The sequence below is a fragment of the Montipora foliosa genome, unplaced genomic scaffold, assembly GCF_036669935.1.
Source record: "Montipora foliosa isolate CH-2021 unplaced genomic scaffold, ASM3666993v2 scaffold_325, whole genome shotgun sequence".
In the NCBI taxonomy this organism is placed as follows: domain Eukaryota; kingdom Metazoa; phylum Cnidaria; class Anthozoa; order Scleractinia; family Acroporidae; genus Montipora; species Montipora foliosa.
In genome coordinates, this window is record NW_027179625.1 from 18641 (window position 1) to 35399 (window position 16759).

Genomic DNA, 16759 nt, shown 5'->3' on the forward strand with positions numbered 1-16759 from the left:
AGTGTTGTAGCCTTCGTTGTATGCATATCATCCGGGCTAGGTTAACTTCCATCTAATGCATAACAGTGCATGCATTTTTTACTTGTCGTATCCTGTTCTTTGCTCACACGAAAAGATACGTTTCATGTCATAAACGTTGGATTGATAAGATCTCGCGCGCACGCGCTCCCTTGGGAATACAAGTTCCACTTTCTCGTGTGAACTATTTTGTTTTTGTTGTATGTCTCATCTTTGACATATCGTTGGCATGTTGTGTTCAAAAAACCTGGTTTGGAATGTTCTTTCATTAAAGGAAACTGAGATTTTTTGAGATAATCAAGTGTACAGAAGGAAAAAGGGAAGCCTACAACACGGGGTATTCCCAGGCGGTCTCCCATCCAAGTACTAACCCCGCCCGACAGGGCTTAACTTCGGTGATCGGACGAGAACCGGTGTTTTCCCTGTGGTATGGTCGTAGACAAGTAATTCGCCGTGAAAATTAACTTTGTTATAAGGGAAAATAAAAACGAGGTCAGAGCAAGCACAATGTGCATTTGTCCTCTTGCCGTCAACGCAAGTGCCATGCAATGCTGGTCCTGCTGCCCACTGTACAAGGGCGATCGTTGTGTGCGCCTCGCTTTCAGGTTGGCTTTGGGCATTCCTTCCTTGGCACGGATTGTAATCGGACCACCATATCTCGTGGCCATGAGACTGGGAGCACCTTGTCCGCTGTGAGCATTTACGGGCATCGCTTCTCGGCCTTTTGGCTAAGATCAAGTGTAGTATCTGTTCTTATCAGCTTAATATCTGATACGCTGCTCATCGAGCAGCTCATATATTAAACTGATTTTTGGAACTGGGCCGTGGAAAAGAGGCTTGCCTCGTCCCGGCCACGGGTTGCCTCGGTATAGCACTACCTCCGAGCGTGGCCCACTTCCCTCTGGGGAAGAAATAATCAAGTGAAAGCAGAACAAATGACCAAGCAACCAACCTTCACATTTCTCTTCTCTTTTCTAGGTAGCATAGCAGCGAGTGGACAGCACGACACGACAGGACGAGGAGCACGTGACCCCCATTACCACATGGTATGCGCAGACAAGTTGCGTTTTTGCGGTTCCGGAGAGGTTGAAAAGGCATACTTACCTGACGCGGGTTTTTATTATCTGCCAGGTTCGTGCCTTTCCTTGTGGTACGCGTAAGTTCCGTATTGGAATTGGAGTGTGGGGACAAGCGTTTTTGGGATTTGTGGTAAGATTTTTGATTCCTGAGTTTTACTGGTGACCCTCCTGGGGACTTATGCTTGGCGTCCTGCCATAACCCAGGGTAGCCAGTCTTTCTGTTCCCTTCCTGGGAGCTTTGCTTTCCGGGGGGACTGTTTTTTCTCTTTTTCCCTTTTCATCATGCCTCTTGCGGCCTTTAAGAGGACAGTAGTCCTCGACCTTTCCGATGTTCCAACCTCTGTTCCCAGGGCGGAACTTGTTACAGCCATCAAGGGAAAGTTCACCCCCTTTGTGATTGACAGTATTCAGTTTGTTCCCGTAAAACTGGTTCAGATTACTTTCGCTGACCCAAAATGTAAAAATATTGTTGAAGGTTATGATTTTGTCACTTTAGCTGGTGCTAAGTGCAAAGTCATGTATGCTGGGCCTCGAGCTCAAAATGTTATGTTGTATCACTATCCCTTTGAGGAGAGTGATGATCGCCTCCGGCCCTACTTTTCCTCGTACGGGAAGGTGGAGACGATAAGGCACCAGCATTACCCGGGTGACCCTGCAATCTGCACTGGAGCCCGTATCATCAAAATGGTTCGTTCTGGCCGGATCCCTCGTAATCTGGACATTGCTGGATATAAATGTAAGGTGTGGTATGTGGGTCAGCCGGCCGAATGTGATATCTGTCGTGGGGAACACCTCACCAAAAACTGTGACTTGCGCGGGAAGTGCCGCAGGTGTCGGGAGCCTGGTCACATGGCCAGGGATTGCCCAACCCCCCCAATGCCTGGGGGAACCCACCATCTTCGCCTGCGACCCCCGCCCATCCGTCCGCTTCACTTGTTGTTGGTGCCACTCCCCCGGAGTCGCTGCCTCCCCTCCTGGATGTCAGTTCTGGTCCTGAGGACCTTCCCACTTCTCCTGCAAGCTCTGACCATGAGGACTCTGGGGACGAGGGGGTAACCCTTCGTCCTCCTGCCCCCACGCAACCTGGTATTTCAAGTTGGGGTTCCCACACCGACCTCAGGGACAATGAGTTATCCCCCCTGGTACTCCACCCATGGCCTCTCCTGCCACCAGTAAATGTTAAGGAGGGTGCGGCCCTCCCTAAAACGGTAATGGTGGGTCCTCGACGCGCGTGCAGGTGGCTGCCTCCCCCGCCGCTGCGTCTGATGGTTTGGCTGCGCCACAGAGTAATACAATGTTAACACTAGTAGTAACGTAGTTGGTGTAATGGACAATACTACTATAGTTAATGGAAAAGAAATGGAAATGGATAATAGTAATAATGTAGTTACTGGAAAAGAAATGACAAATAATGCTGTAGTTAATGGAAAAGAAATGGAAATGGATAATAGTAATAATGGAAAAGAAATGGATACGAATGATAATGAACTAGTTAATGAGACTGAATACAGTCAAAGTATATTTAGTGACGATGACCCTTTAACGGGCATCAATGTAACCCCTGTAAATACCCCACAGGTTCTATCTCTGTCTCCCGTAATGGTTAACGAGGTCGAGCTGACTGATTCACCAGTCACTAAGCGTGGACTTTCGGATGTTGAGGCTTCCTCTGATGATCAGGTCAAGTCTAAGAAGAAAGCGAAGAAACCTCTTCCTGGTTCTGCGGTCCCCGGCCGCTCGAAGTCTGGAAAGGGCAGGGAGTCTGGGAGGGCTGTTCATTCTGGCCTTCCCTCCTTGGCTCCCCCTGCCCCGGTTCGGAGCCGTCGCTCCTAGTTGTGCTGTCTCTCTCTTTCTTCTCAGTTATGGCTCTCTCTATCCTCTCCTTAAACACCAATGGTCTCAGGGACTCGTCCAAGCGCGCTGGTGTTCTGCACTGGTTACGTTCCTTTCCTCAGGTCCCTGACATTGTCTGCCTACAAGAGGGCCCACTGCTCTTCAGACAGTGAATGTCAGTCTGGTTTCGTTCATCTGGTTTTAATGCAGTTGCTTCTGTTGGCTCTGCACACTCTTGTGGTTGCATCATTTTATTCCGCCCCACGGTCACCCTTACGAGCTCTTGGTGTGACACCGCTGGGCGTGTTGTTTTTTGCCACTTTACCCATTCTGGGCACCCGTTTCGTATCTGCTGTCTCTACGCCCCCAATCGCAACCCAGCCCGTGACGACTTCCTGGACGACGTCTCGTCTTGGGTTGATCCCACCTATCCGACCTTCCTTGCCGGGGACTTTAACACTGTGTTCGACCGCGCCCTCGATCGTCGGGGCTCCAATGTCTCTGACACTTCCCGCGAAAGTACTGCTACCTTAAAACGTCTTTTTGACTCCTGCTGTTGTCTGGACATTTGGAGGCACCTGCATCCTTCCGATTCTGCCTTCTCTTGGACTCGCTCAGACGGCCTTATGGCCTCCCGTATTGATCTCATTGGTGCCCCGTACTCCTGTTACCATCAGTCTTGACTTGCGATATTATTCCTTGTCCGTTTTCGGATCACTGTGGTGTGGTGCTTTCTTGTAGTGTCCCAGACATTGCTGCTCCTGGGACAGTTTCTGGAAGCTCAACATTTCTGTCCTCAATGATGAGGACTATATCCAGCATATCACTAATTTTTGGTCCGTTTGGAGGCAGTCCATGCTGTCCTTCCCGTCACTAGCTAAGTGGTGGGATAAGGGCAAGAGCCAAATCAAAGGCCTCACAATTAAATATTGCGCTGAGCGCTCGAAAGAAAACATCGCAGTGTCGAGACCTCCTTGGCCGACTAGCTGGGCATCTTAAGAACCGTGTTGATGCCGGTTTCACCTCCTGTGTTGAGCCGTACCATTCTACCCTGTCTGCCCTTGCTGCCCTAGACCTCGAGGCAGCTCGGGGAGCCCAAGTCCGTGCTCGGGCCAATGGGTTGAGGAAGGTGAAACCTCCTCGGCCTTTTTCTTCCGTCTGGAAAAGAAGCGTGCCGCCGACCGACTTATTTCAGCACTTCGATGCGATGATGGCACAGTGGTCTCGAGTTCAAAGGACCTATGCCAGGCTTTTGCTTCCTTTTATTCTAACTTGTTTAGTGCCGAGCCTACTGACGGGGACGTGGCTCTTTCCCTGCTCGACGCCCTCACCTCCACCTTGTCCGCCGACCAGGCTCAACAGTGTGATGGTCCTCTCCAGTCGGAGGAGTGTTATACTGCTTTATGTGGGATGGCTCGAGGCAAGACCCCGGGCTTGGATGGCCTCCCTATGGAGTTTTATGTCAAATTCTGGCCGGTGCTCGGACAGGACCTCGTGCTCGTCCTGAACTCATGTTATGAGGCTGGCACTCTCAGCCTCTCTCAGCGTCGAGGCATCATTTCTCTCATCTTTAAGACGGGTGACCGGCTGAACCCTCGTAACTGGCGGCCAATTTCCCTCCTTAGTGTGGACTACAAGCTCGCTGCCCGCGTCATCGCTGGGCGTCTCCTGAAGGTTATTCATGCCGTGGTGGCTGAGGATCAAACCTGTGGTGTCCCCGGTCGTTATATTGGTGAGAACGTCGCTTATCTCCGAGACATGGTCCATTACGCCACGCAATCCGGGTCTCCTTGTGCCATCCTCTCGCTCGACCAAGAAAAAGCGTTTGATCGCGTTGATTGGTCCTTTCTGCATGCCACCCTCTGCAGAATGGGTTTCCAAACCTCCTTTCTGCGCTGGATCCGCCTTTTCTATAATGCTGTTCAGAGTGCTGTCATTGTTAACGGTCATGTCTCAAACTTTTTCAGTCTCACACGGGGGGTGCGTCAAGGCTGCCCCCTCGCACCTTTGCTGTATGTTATGGTCGCTGAGGTCTTGGCCGCCAATATTCGAGCAAATCCCGCCATTACTGGACCTTTGCTGCCTGGACTGCCCTCACCGCTCTCTCCAATTTCCCAGTACGCGGATGACACATCGCTCATCTTGTCCTCCGATGCCTCCATTAGGGCTGTTTTTGACACCTACACAAGGTATGAGCTTGGTTCTGGATCCAAGCTCAACCTGACAAAGTCTCGCGGCTTGTGGCTGGGGTCTTGGGCTGGCCGAACTGACCCCCCTGTCCCTCTCGACTGGACATCTTCTAAGCTTAAAATCCTCGGAGTCTTCATTGGCCCGCATGACATTGATGAACTAATTGGCGGCCTCGGATAGAGGCTGTGGAACGCGTCCTCTCCTCCTGGCGTCAGCGCTCCTTGTCTTTTCATGGCAAGGCTTTGGTCATCAATTGCCTGGCCCTCGCCAGGGTTTGGTATGTGGCATCCCTGGTCCACATGCCCCCCTGGGTACTTAAAGAACTTAACTCCCTTGTTTTCTCATTCTTCTGGAAAACCAAGCGGGAGCTCGTTGCACGTGCTGTGGTCGTTCAGCCCACATCGCTGGGAGGTTTCTCGGTGGTGGACATTAAGCTCAAGGTTTGGTCGCTTCTGGGTCAGTGGGTCAAACGGTCTACTTTGTCCTCGTCAAGCTGGTCCTCCTTTGTGTCGTACTGGTTTCAATCGTGTTTTGCTGCCTCCTCTCTTGATGTTTTCTCCCGTCCCGCTGCCTTCGACAGGTCCCTGTTACCGCCATTTTACTCCTCTTTGCTTTTGGCCTGGGAGTCGCTTGGTGGCTCTTTTTCCCCCTCCCGGGGAACTTTGGTTTTCGCATCCTCTGACCCTCACGTTGTCGCCTCCGTGGCTTTTTTTCTCTGCCAAAGTCGGTTACCAGTTTCTTTTATCCTGTTCCTCTGTCACACCGCACTGTGTAGTTAAGTTCTTTCCCTCCTTTGGGGACCTTTACTGGTATGATACGTGGCGCCAGTTCCACTTCTTTGATTTTGACCGCTTTGTTGTTGATTTCTCCTGGAAGGTAGCTCATGGTGTGATTTACACTGCTGAGCGTCTTCTCTCTTTTGGTTTATCTGTCTCCTCCGCTTGTTTTTGTGGTCCTGTCGTCGAGTCACTGTCGCATTTGCTCTTTGTGTGTCCCCTTGCTCAAAGTGTTGTTGGTTGGCTACAGTCCCTCCTTTTTCATTTCTCGCCTATGTGTCCTGTGCTTGAGCGTCGCCATTTACTTTTTGGTTTCAATTCCACTGAGCTTCACGCAGTGCCCAAAGTCTTCAGTTACCTGTTGTGTGCCTGTAAGTTTCACATCTGGCTGGCCCGCAATGACTACCGCTTTCGTTCTGTCAACCTGGGGCCCTCGCCGTCATTGAGGGAGCAAAGGCCCGTGTCAAGTTCCACCTCCCCTTGCTCTTCAAGCGTTTTTCAACCCGGAGACGTCGACGTTATTTTGCCCGCCAGTGGGGGGCGGATGGAGTCATCGCCTCTATGTTTCCAACAAGCTCGTTTTTCGCTTCGGGCCACCTGCTTAATTCACCCTCTGTACCACCTGATTTGCTTAGTTTTATTTCGCCTCTGTCGCCTAATACTGGTGACCAATGCCTCAGGCGTTGGATGAGTCTGTCGACTGGTGACCTTTGGTCTGCCATTCACCGCTGCTCATCGAGCAGCTCATATATTAAACTGATTTTTGGAACTGGGCCGTGGAAAAGAGGCTTGCCTCGTCCCGGCCACGGGTTGCCTCGGTATAGCACTACCTCCGAGCGTGGCCCACTTCCCTCTGGGGAAGAAATAATCAAGTGAAAGCAGAACAAATGACCAAGCAACCAACCTTCACATTCTCTTCTCTTTTCTAGGTAGCATAGCAGCGAGTGGACAGCACGACACGACAGGACGAGGAGCACGTGACCCCCATTACCACATGGTATGCGCAGACAAGTTGCGTTTTGCGGTTCCGGAGAGGTTGAAAAGGCATACTTACCTGACGCGGGAGGCACTGTGATCAGGGAGGCAGTCCTCTCAAGGTGAGGCTCTTTCATTGCACTTCGATTGGGTTGACCCTTGCGATTACCCCAAATGTGGGTAACTCGAGCGTATAATTTCTGGTAGTGGGGACCTGCGTTCGCGCTAGTCCCCGCACCAAACCCCGGTGGCAAAGTTGGCTAATGGGAAGGTTTGTTGGTAACGTTTCAGGCAGGGCAGGGAAGGAGATGCGGTGGCGGTGTAAGGACTAAGGAAGGTGAGTTGTATTTGTGAATTCCACTGCTGAAATTGTAGGTGAATGTTCCGTACTTGGTGCACTGCAAAACTGTGATTTTATTTCTTTCATTCTTGGCCGTAGAGAGAGCGAGAGGACGTGTTTATTTCAGCCGCATCGATTTCCATCGATAGACGAGTGAGACAAGAAAATGCCAGCGGGTCGAGCTCTTATCCTCGTGCATCGTTTCGAAAACGTAAGTGGATGTGTGTTTGTACTGCTCCATCGCGATAGATTTCTTTTGCGTTGTGTTATGTTGCGTTCTGGAGAGCCCGTTTTGCATTGAGTAACTGAGGACCCGCCAGATCAGTTGGCGTTACATTTCTGTGGCCAACACTTTGTGGTTTCTCTATGTTATCAGTTAATTGGATTGTTATCATAAAAAGTAAATCTTTCATGGTCAGGATAGTGTCTTATCGGCCCTTTGAATACGTACTGTCCGTGTTGAGCAGGGAACAGTAAGACTTTGAAGTGCGCTACGTCACGTAAGTCACGTTTTCGCAGGATCAATGTTGTAGTGTTGTAGCCTTCGTTGTATGCATATCATCCGGGCTAGGTTAACTTCCATCTAATGCATAACAGTGCATGCATTTTTTACTTGTCGTATCCTGTTCTTTGCTCACACGAAAAGATACGTTTCATGTCATAAACGTTGGATTGATAAGATCTCGCGCGCACGCGCTCCCTTGGGAATACAAGTTCCACTTTCTCGTGTGAACTATTTTGTTTTTGTTGTATGTCTCATCTTTGACATATCGTTGGCATGTTGTGTTCAAAAAACCTGGTTTGGAATGTTCTTTCATTAAAGGAAACTGAGATTTTTTGAGATAATCAAGTGTACAGAAGGAAAAAGGGAAGCCTACAACACGGGGTATTCCCAGGCGGTCTCCCATCCAAGTACTAACCCCGCCCGACAGGGCTTAACTTCGGTGATCGGACGAGAACCGGTGTTTTCCCTGTGGTATGGTCGTAGACAAGTAATTCGCCGTGAAAATTAACTTTGTTATAAGGGAAAATAAAAACGAGGTCAGAGCAAGCACAATGTGCATTTGTCCTCTTGCCGTCAACGCAAGTGCCATGCAATGCTGGTCCTGCTGCCCACTGTACAAGGGCGATCGTTGTGTGCGCCTCGCTTTCAGGTTGGCTTTGGGCATTCCTTCCTTGGCACGGATTGTAATCGGACCACCATATCTCGTGGCCATGAGACTGGGAGCACCTTGTCCGCTGTGAGCATTTACGGGCATCGCTTCTCGGCCTTTTGGCTAAGATCAAGTGTAGTATCTGTTCTTATCAGCTTAATATCTGATACGCTGCTCATCGAGCAGCTCATATATTAAACTGATTTTTGGAACTGGGCCGTGGAAAAGAGGCTTGCCTCGTCCCGGCCACGGGTTGCCTCGGTATAGCACTACCTCCGAGCGTGGCCCACTTCCCTCTGGGGAAGAAATAATCAAGTGAAAGCAGAACAAATGACCAAGCAACCAACCTTCACATTTCTCTTCTCTTTTCTAGGTAGCATAGCAGCGAGTGGACAGCACGACACGACAGGACGAGGAGCACGTGACCCCCATTACCACATGGTATGCGCAGACAAGTTGCGTTTTTGCGGTTCCGGAGAGGTTGAAAAGGCATACTTACCTGACGCGGGTTTTTATTATCTGCCAGGTTCGTGCCTTTCCTTGTGGTACGCGTAAGTTCCGTATTGGAATTGGAGTGTGGGGACAAGCGTTTTTGGGATTTGTGGTAAGATTTTTGATTCCTGAGTTTTACTGGTGACCCTCCTGGGGACTTATGCTTGGCGTCCTGCCATAACCCAGGGTAGCCAGTCTTTCTGTTCCCTTCCTGGGAGCTTTGCTTTCCGGGGGGACTGTTTTTTCTCTTTTTCCCTTTTCATCATGCCTCTTGCGGCCTTTAAGAGGACAGTAGTCCTCGACCTTTCCGATGTTCCAACCTCTGTTCCCAGGGCGGAACTTGTTACAGCCATCAAGGGAAAGTTCACCCCCTTTGTGATTGACAGTATTCAGTTTGTTCCCGTAAAACTGGTTCAGATTACTTTCGCTGACCCAAAATGTAAAAATATTGTTGAAGGTTATGATTTTGTCACTTTAGCTGGTGCTAAGTGCAAAGTCATGTATGCTGGGCCTCGAGCTCAAAATGTTATGTTGTATCACTATCCCTTTGAGGAGAGTGATGATCGCCTCCGGCCCTACTTTTCCTCGTACGGGAAGGTGGAGACGATAAGGCACCAGCATTACCCGGGTGACCCTGCAATCTGCACTGGAGCCCGTATCATCAAAATGGTTCGTTCTGGCCGGATCCCTCGTAATCTGGACATTGCTGGATATAAATGTAAGGTGTGGTATGTGGGTCAGCCGGCCGAATGTGATATCTGTCGTGGGGAACACCTCACCAAAAACTGTGACTTGCGCGGGAAGTGCCGCAGGTGTCGGGAGCCTGGTCACATGGCCAGGGATTGCCCAACCCCCCCAATGCCTGGGGGAACCCACCATCTTCGCCTGCGACCCCCGCCCATCCGTCCGCTTCACTTGTTGTTGGTGCCACTCCCCCGGAGTCGCTGCCTCCCCTCCTGGATGTCAGTTCTGGTCCTGAGGACCTTCCCACTTCTCCTGCAAGCTCTGACCATGAGGACTCTGGGGACGAGGGGGTAACCCTTCGTCCTCCTGCCCCCACGCAACCTGGTATTTCAAGTTGGGGTTCCCACACCGACCTCAGGGACAATGAGTTATCCCCCCTGGTACTCCACCCATGGCCTCTCCTGCCACCAGTAAATGTTAAGGAGGGTGCGGCCCTCCCTAAAACGGTAATGGTGGGTCCTCGACGCGCGTGCAGGTGGCTGCCTCCCCCGCCGCTGCGTCTGATGGTTTGGCTGCGCCACAGAGTAATACAATGTTAACACTAGTAGTAACGTAGTTGGTGTAATGGACAATACTACTATAGTTAATGGAAAAGAAATGGAAATGGATAATAGTAATAATGTAGTTACTGGAAAAGAAATGACAAATAATGCTGTAGTTAATGGAAAAGAAATGGAAATGGATAATAGTAATAATGGAAAAGAAATGGATACGAATGATAATGAACTAGTTAATGAGACTGAATACAGTCAAAGTATATTTAGTGACGATGACCCTTTAACGGGCATCAATGTAACCCCTGTAAATACCCCACAGGTTCTATCTCTGTCTCCCGTAATGGTTAACGAGGTCGAGCTGACTGATTCACCAGTCACTAAGCGTGGACTTTCGGATGTTGAGGCTTCCTCTGATGATCAGGTCAAGTCTAAGAAGAAAGCGAAGAAACCTCTTCCTGGTTCTGCGGTCCCCGGCCGCTCGAAGTCTGGAAAGGGCAGGGAGTCTGGGAGGGCTGTTCATTCTGGCCTTCCCTCCTTGGCTCCCCCTGCCCCGGTTCGGAGCCGTCGCTCCTAGTTGTGCTGTCTCTCTCTTTCTTCTCAGTTATGGCTCTCTCTATCCTCTCCTTAAACACCAATGGTCTCAGGGACTCGTCCAAGCGCGCTGGTGTTCTGCACTGGTTACGTTCCTTTCCTCAGGTCCCTGACATTGTCTGCCTACAAGAGGGCCCACTGCTCTTCAGACAGTGAATGTCAGTCTGGTTTCGTTCATCTGGTTTTAATGCAGTTGCTTCTGTTGGCTCTGCACACTCTTGTGGTTGCATCATTTTATTCCGCCCCACGGTCACCCTTACGAGCTCTTGGTGTGACACCGCTGGGCGTGTTGTTTTTTGCCACTTTACCCATTCTGGGCACCCGTTTCGTATCTGCTGTCTCTACGCCCCCAATCGCAACCCAGCCCGTGACGACTTCCTGGACGACGTCTCGTCTTGGGTTGATCCCACCTATCCGACCTTCCTTGCCGGGGACTTTAACACTGTGTTCGACCGCGCCCTCGATCGTCGGGGCTCCAATGTCTCTGACACTTCCCGCGAAAGTACTGCTACCTTAAAACGTCTTTTTGACTCCTGCTGTTGTCTGGACATTTGGAGGCACCTGCATCCTTCCGATTCTGCCTTCTCTTGGACTCGCTCAGACGGCCTTATGGCCTCCCGTATTGATCTCATTGGTGCCCCGTACTCCTGTTACCATCAGTCTTGACTTGCGATATTATTCCTTGTCCGTTTTCGGATCACTGTGGTGTGGTGCTTTCTTGTAGTGTCCCAGACATTGCTGCTCCTGGGACAGTTTCTGGAAGCTCAACATTTCTGTCCTCAATGATGAGGACTATATCCAGCATATCACTAATTTTTGGTCCGTTTGGAGGCAGTCCATGCTGTCCTTCCCGTCACTAGCTAAGTGGTGGGATAAGGGCAAGAGCCAAATCAAAGGCCTCACAATTAAATATTGCGCTGAGCGCTCGAAAGAAAACATCGCAGTGTCGAGACCTCCTTGGCCGACTAGCTGGGCATCTTAAGAACCGTGTTGATGCCGGTTTCACCTCCTGTGTTGAGCCGTACCATTCTACCCTGTCTGCCCTTGCTGCCCTAGACCTCGAGGCAGCTCGGGGAGCCCAAGTCCGTGCTCGGGCCAATGGGTTGAGGAAGGTGAAACCTCCTCGGCCTTTTTCTTCCGTCTGGAAAAGAAGCGTGCCGCCGACCGACTTATTTCAGCACTTCGATGCGATGATGGCACAGTGGTCTCGAGTTCAAAGGACCTATGCCAGGCTTTTGCTTCCTTTTATTCTAACTTGTTTAGTGCCGAGCCTACTGACGGGGACGTGGCTCTTTCCCTGCTCGACGCCCTCACCTCCACCTTGTCCGCCGACCAGGCTCAACAGTGTGATGGTCCTCTCCAGTCGGAGGAGTGTTATACTGCTTTATGTGGGATGGCTCGAGGCAAGACCCCGGGCTTGGATGGCCTCCCTATGGAGTTTTATGTCAAATTCTGGCCGGTGCTCGGACAGGACCTCGTGCTCGTCCTGAACTCATGTTATGAGGCTGGCACTCTCAGCCTCTCTCAGCGTCGAGGCATCATTTCTCTCATCTTTAAGACGGGTGACCGGCTGAACCCTCGTAACTGGCGGCCAATTTCCCTCCTTAGTGTGGACTACAAGCTCGCTGCCCGCGTCATCGCTGGGCGTCTCCTGAAGGTTATTCATGCCGTGGTGGCTGAGGATCAAACCTGTGGTGTCCCCGGTCGTTATATTGGTGAGAACGTCGCTTATCTCCGAGACATGGTCCATTACGCCACGCAATCCGGGTCTCCTTGTGCCATCCTCTCGCTCGACCAAGAAAAAGCGTTTGATCGCGTTGATTGGTCCTTTCTGCATGCCACCCTCTGCAGAATGGGTTTCCAAACCTCCTTTCTGCGCTGGATCCGCCTTTTCTATAATGCTGTTCAGAGTGCTGTCATTGTTAACGGTCATGTCTCAAACTTTTTCAGTCTCACACGGGGGGTGCGTCAAGGCTGCCCCCTCGCACCTTTGCTGTATGTTATGGTCGCTGAGGTCTTGGCCGCCAATATTCGAGCAAATCCCGCCATTACTGGACCTTTGCTGCCTGGACTGCCCTCACCGCTCTCTCCAATTTCCCAGTACGCGGATGACACATCGCTCATCTTGTCCTCCGATGCCTCCATTAGGGCTGTTTTTGACACCTACACAAGGTATGAGCTTGGTTCTGGATCCAAGCTCAACCTGACAAAGTCTCGCGGCTTGTGGCTGGGGTCTTGGGCTGGCCGAACTGACCCCCCTGTCCCTCTCGACTGGACATCTTCTAAGCTTAAAATCCTCGGAGTCTTCATTGGCCCGCATGACATTGATGAACTAATTGGCGGCCTCGGATAGAGGCTGTGGAACGCGTCCTCTCCTCCTGGCGTCAGCGCTCCTTGTCTTTTCATGGCAAGGCTTTGGTCATCAATTGCCTGGCCCTCGCCAGGGTTTGGTATGTGGCATCCCTGGTCCACATGCCCCCCTGGGTACTTAAAGAACTTAACTCCCTTGTTTTCTCATTCTTCTGGAAAACCAAGCGGGAGCTCGTTGCACGTGCTGTGGTCGTTCAGCCCACATCGCTGGGAGGTTTCTCGGTGGTGGACATTAAGCTCAAGGTTTGGTCGCTTCTGGGTCAGTGGGTCAAACGGTCTACTTTGTCCTCGTCAAGCTGGTCCTCCTTTGTGTCGTACTGGTTTCAATCGTGTTTTGCTGCCTCCTCTCTTGATGTTTTCTCCCGTCCCGCTGCCTTCGACAGGTCCCTGTTACCGCCATTTTACTCCTCTTTGCTTTTGGCCTGGGAGTCGCTTGGTGGCTCTTTTTCCCCCTCCCGGGGAACTTTGGTTTTCGCATCCTCTGACCCTCACGTTGTCGCCTCCGTGGCTTTTTTTCTCTGCCAAAGTCGGTTACCAGTTTCTTTTATCCTGTTCCTCTGTCACACCGCACTGTGTAGTTAAGTTCTTTCCCTCCTTTGGGGACCTTTACTGGTATGATACGTGGCGCCAGTTCCACTTCTTTGATTTTGACCGCTTTGTTGTTGATTTCTCCTGGAAGGTAGCTCATGGTGTGATTTACACTGCTGAGCGTCTTCTCTCTTTTGGTTTATCTGTCTCCTCCGCTTGTTTTTGTGGTCCTGTCGTCGAGTCACTGTCGCATTTGCTCTTTGTGTGTCCCCTTGCTCAAAGTGTTGTTGGTTGGCTACAGTCCCTCCTTTTTCATTTCTCGCCTATGTGTCCTGTGCTTGAGCGTCGCCATTTACTTTTTGGTTTCAATTCCACTGAGCTTCACGCAGTGCCCAAAGTCTTCAGTTACCTGTTGTGTGCCTGTAAGTTTCACATCTGGCTGGCCCGCAATGACTACCGCTTTCGTTCTGTCAACCTGGGGCCCTCGCCGTCATTGAGGGAGCAAAGGCCCGTGTCAAGTTCCACCTCCCCTTGCTCTTCAAGCGTTTTTCAACCCGGAGACGTCGACGTTATTTTGCCCGCCAGTGGGGGGCGGATGGAGTCATCGCCTCTATGTTTCCAACAAGCTCGTTTTTCGCTTCGGGCCACCTGCTTAATTCACCCTCTGTACCACCTGATTTGCTTAGTTTTATTTCGCCTCTGTCGCCTAATACTGGTGACCAATGCCTCAGGCGTTGGATGAGTCTGTCGACTGGTGACCTTTGGTCTGCCATTCACCGCTGCTCATCGAGCAGCTCATATATTAAACTGATTTTTGGAACTGGGCCGTGGAAAAGAGGCTTGCCTCGTCCCGGCCACGGGTTGCCTCGGTATAGCACTACCTCCGAGCGTGGCCCACTTCCCTCTGGGGAAGAAATAATCAAGTGAAAGCAGAACAAATGACCAAGCAACCAACCTTCACATTCTCTTCTCTTTTCTAGGTAGCATAGCAGCGAGTGGACAGCACGACACGACAGGACGAGGAGCACGTGACCCCCATTACCACATGGTATGCGCAGACAAGTTGCGTTTTGCGGTTCCGGAGAGGTTGAAAAGGCATACTTACCTGACGCGGGAGGCACTGTGATCAGGGAGGCAGTCCTCTCAAGGTGAGGCTCTTTCATTGCACTTCGATTGGGTTGACCCTTGCGATTACCCCAAATGTGGGTAACTCGAGCGTATAATTTCTGGTAGTGGGGACCTGCGTTCGCGCTAGTCCCCGCACCAAACCCCGGTGGCAAAGTTGGCTAATGGGAAGGTTTGTTGGTAACGTTTCAGGCAGGGCAGGGAAGGAGATGCGGTGGCGGTGTAAGGACTAAGGAAGGTGAGTTGTATTTGTGAATTCCACTGCTGAAATTGTAGGTGAATGTTCCGTACTTGGTGCACTGCAAAACTGTGATTTTATTTCTTTCATTCTTGGCCGTAGAGAGAGCGAGAGGACGTGTTTATTTCAGCCGCATCGATTTCCATCGATAGACGAGTGAGACAAGAAAATGCCAGCGGGTCGAGCTCTTATCCTCGTGCATCGTTTCGAAAACGTAAGTGGATGTGTGTTTGTACTGCTCCATCGCGATAGATTTCTTTTGCGTTGTGTTATGTTGCGTTCTGGAGAGCCCGTTTTGCATTGAGTAACTGAGGACCCGCCAGATCAGTTGGCGTTACATTTCTGTGGCCAACACTTTGTGGTTTCTCTATGTTATCAGTTAATTGGATTGTTATCATAAAAAGTAAATCTTTCATGGTCAGGATAGTGTCTTATCGGCCCTTTGAATACGTACTGTCCGTGTTGAGCAGGGAACAGTAAGACTTTGAAGTGCGCTACGTCACGTAAGTCACGTTTTCGCAGGATCAATGTTGTAGTGTTGTAGCCTTCGTTGTATGCATATCATCCGGGCTAGGTTAACTTCCATCTAATGCATAACAGTGCATGCATTTTTTACTTGTCGTATCCTGTTCTTTGCTCACACGAAAAGATACGTTTCATGTCATAAACGTTGGATTGATAAGATCTCGCGCGCACGCGCTCCCTTGGGAATACAAGTTCCACTTTCTCGTGTGAACTATTTTGTTTTTGTTGTATGTCTCATCTTTGACATATCGTTGGCATGTTGTGTTCAAAAAACCTGGTTTGGAATGTTCTTTCATTAAAGGAAACTGAGATTTTTTGAGATAATCAAGTGTACAGAAGGAAAAAGGGAAGCCTACAACACGGGGTATTCCCAGGCGGTCTCCCATCCAAGTACTAACCCCGCCCGACAGGGCTTAACTTCGGTGATCGGACGAGAACCGGTGTTTTCCCTGTGGTATGGTCGTAGACAAGTAATTCGCCGTGAAAATTAACTTTGTTATAAGGGAAAATAAAAACGAGGTCAGAGCAAGCACAATGTGCATTTGTCCTCTTGCCGTCAACGCAAGTGCCATGCAATGCTGGTCCTGCTGCCCACTGTACAAGGGCGATCGTTGTGTGCGCCTCGCTTTCAGGTTGGCTTTGGGCATTCCTTCCTTGGCACGGATTGTAATCGGACCACCATATCTCGTGGCCATGAGACTGGGAGCACCTTGTCCGCTGTGAGCATTTACGGGCATCCTTCTCGGCCTTTGGCTAAGATCAAGTGTAGTATCTGTTCTTATCAGCTTAATATCTGATACGCTGCTCATCGAGCAGCTCATATATTAAACTGATTTTTGGAACTGGGCCGTGGAAAAGAGGCTTGCCTCGTCCCGGCCACGGGTTGCCTCGGTATAGCACTACCTCCGAGCGTGGCCCACTTCCCTCTGGGGAAGAAATAATCAAGTGAAAGCAGAACAAATGACCAAGCAACCAACCTTCACATTCTCTTCTCTTTTCTAGGTAGCATAGCAGCGAGTGGACAGCACGACACGACAGGACGAGGAGCACGTGACCCCCATTACCACATGGTATGCGCAGACAAGTGCGTTTTGCGGTTCCGGAGAGGTTGAAAAGGCATACTTACCTGACGCGGGAGGCACTGTGATCAGGGAGGCAGTCCTCTCAAGGTGAGGCTCTTTCATTGCACTTCGATTGGGTTGACCCTTGCGATTACCCCAAATGTGGGTAACTCGAGCGTATAATTTCTGGTAGTGGGGACTGCGTTCGCGCTAGTCCCCGCAC

At 50.7% G+C, this 16759-nt stretch overlaps 11 non-coding genes across 11 annotated transcripts; 8 read left to right on the top strand and 3 right to left on the bottom strand.

Moving 5' to 3' along the window:
• Nucleotides 1–340: 340 nt before the first annotated feature.
• Nucleotides 341–459, bottom strand: LOC137987268 (5S ribosomal RNA). The gene has a single exon (XR_011120409.1). It is a non-coding gene; the product is annotated as a 5S ribosomal RNA (ribosomal RNA).
• A 267-nt stretch (nucleotides 460–726) lies between these two features.
• LOC137987270 (U2 spliceosomal RNA) lies at nucleotides 727–918 on the top strand. Its single transcript, XR_011120411.1, has one exon. It is a non-coding gene; the product is annotated as a U2 spliceosomal RNA (small nuclear RNA).
• Nucleotides 919–6557: 5639 nt separating this feature from the next.
• LOC137987283 (U2 spliceosomal RNA) lies at nucleotides 6558–6748 on the top strand. Its single transcript, XR_011120421.1, has one exon. It is a non-coding gene; the product is annotated as a U2 spliceosomal RNA (small nuclear RNA).
• Nucleotides 6749–6942: 194 nt separating this feature from the next.
• Nucleotides 6943–7106, top strand: LOC137987258 (U1 spliceosomal RNA). The gene has a single exon (XR_011120400.1). It is a non-coding gene; the product is annotated as a U1 spliceosomal RNA (small nuclear RNA).
• A 976-nt stretch (nucleotides 7107–8082) lies between these two features.
• Nucleotides 8083–8201, bottom strand: LOC137987280 (5S ribosomal RNA). Its single transcript, XR_011120419.1, has one exon. It is a non-coding gene; the product is annotated as a 5S ribosomal RNA (ribosomal RNA).
• A 267-nt stretch (nucleotides 8202–8468) lies between these two features.
• Nucleotides 8469–8660, top strand: LOC137987272 (U2 spliceosomal RNA). Its single transcript, XR_011120412.1, has one exon. It is a non-coding gene; the product is annotated as a U2 spliceosomal RNA (small nuclear RNA).
• A 5639-nt stretch (nucleotides 8661–14299) lies between these two features.
• On the top strand, nucleotides 14300–14490 carry LOC137987284 (U2 spliceosomal RNA). Its single transcript, XR_011120422.1, has one exon. It is a non-coding gene; the product is annotated as a U2 spliceosomal RNA (small nuclear RNA).
• Nucleotides 14491–14684: 194 nt separating this feature from the next.
• On the top strand, nucleotides 14685–14848 carry LOC137987259 (U1 spliceosomal RNA). The gene has a single exon (XR_011120401.1). It is a non-coding gene; the product is annotated as a U1 spliceosomal RNA (small nuclear RNA).
• Nucleotides 14849–15824: 976 nt separating this feature from the next.
• LOC137987285 (5S ribosomal RNA) lies at nucleotides 15825–15943 on the bottom strand. The gene has a single exon (XR_011120423.1). It is a non-coding gene; the product is annotated as a 5S ribosomal RNA (ribosomal RNA).
• A 266-nt stretch (nucleotides 15944–16209) lies between these two features.
• On the top strand, nucleotides 16210–16400 carry LOC137987277 (U2 spliceosomal RNA). The gene has a single exon (XR_011120417.1). It is a non-coding gene; the product is annotated as a U2 spliceosomal RNA (small nuclear RNA).
• A 193-nt stretch (nucleotides 16401–16593) lies between these two features.
• Nucleotides 16594–16756, top strand: LOC137987264 (U1 spliceosomal RNA). Its single transcript, XR_011120406.1, has one exon. It is a non-coding gene; the product is annotated as a U1 spliceosomal RNA (small nuclear RNA).
• The last annotated feature ends 3 nt before the right edge of the window (nucleotides 16757–16759 follow it).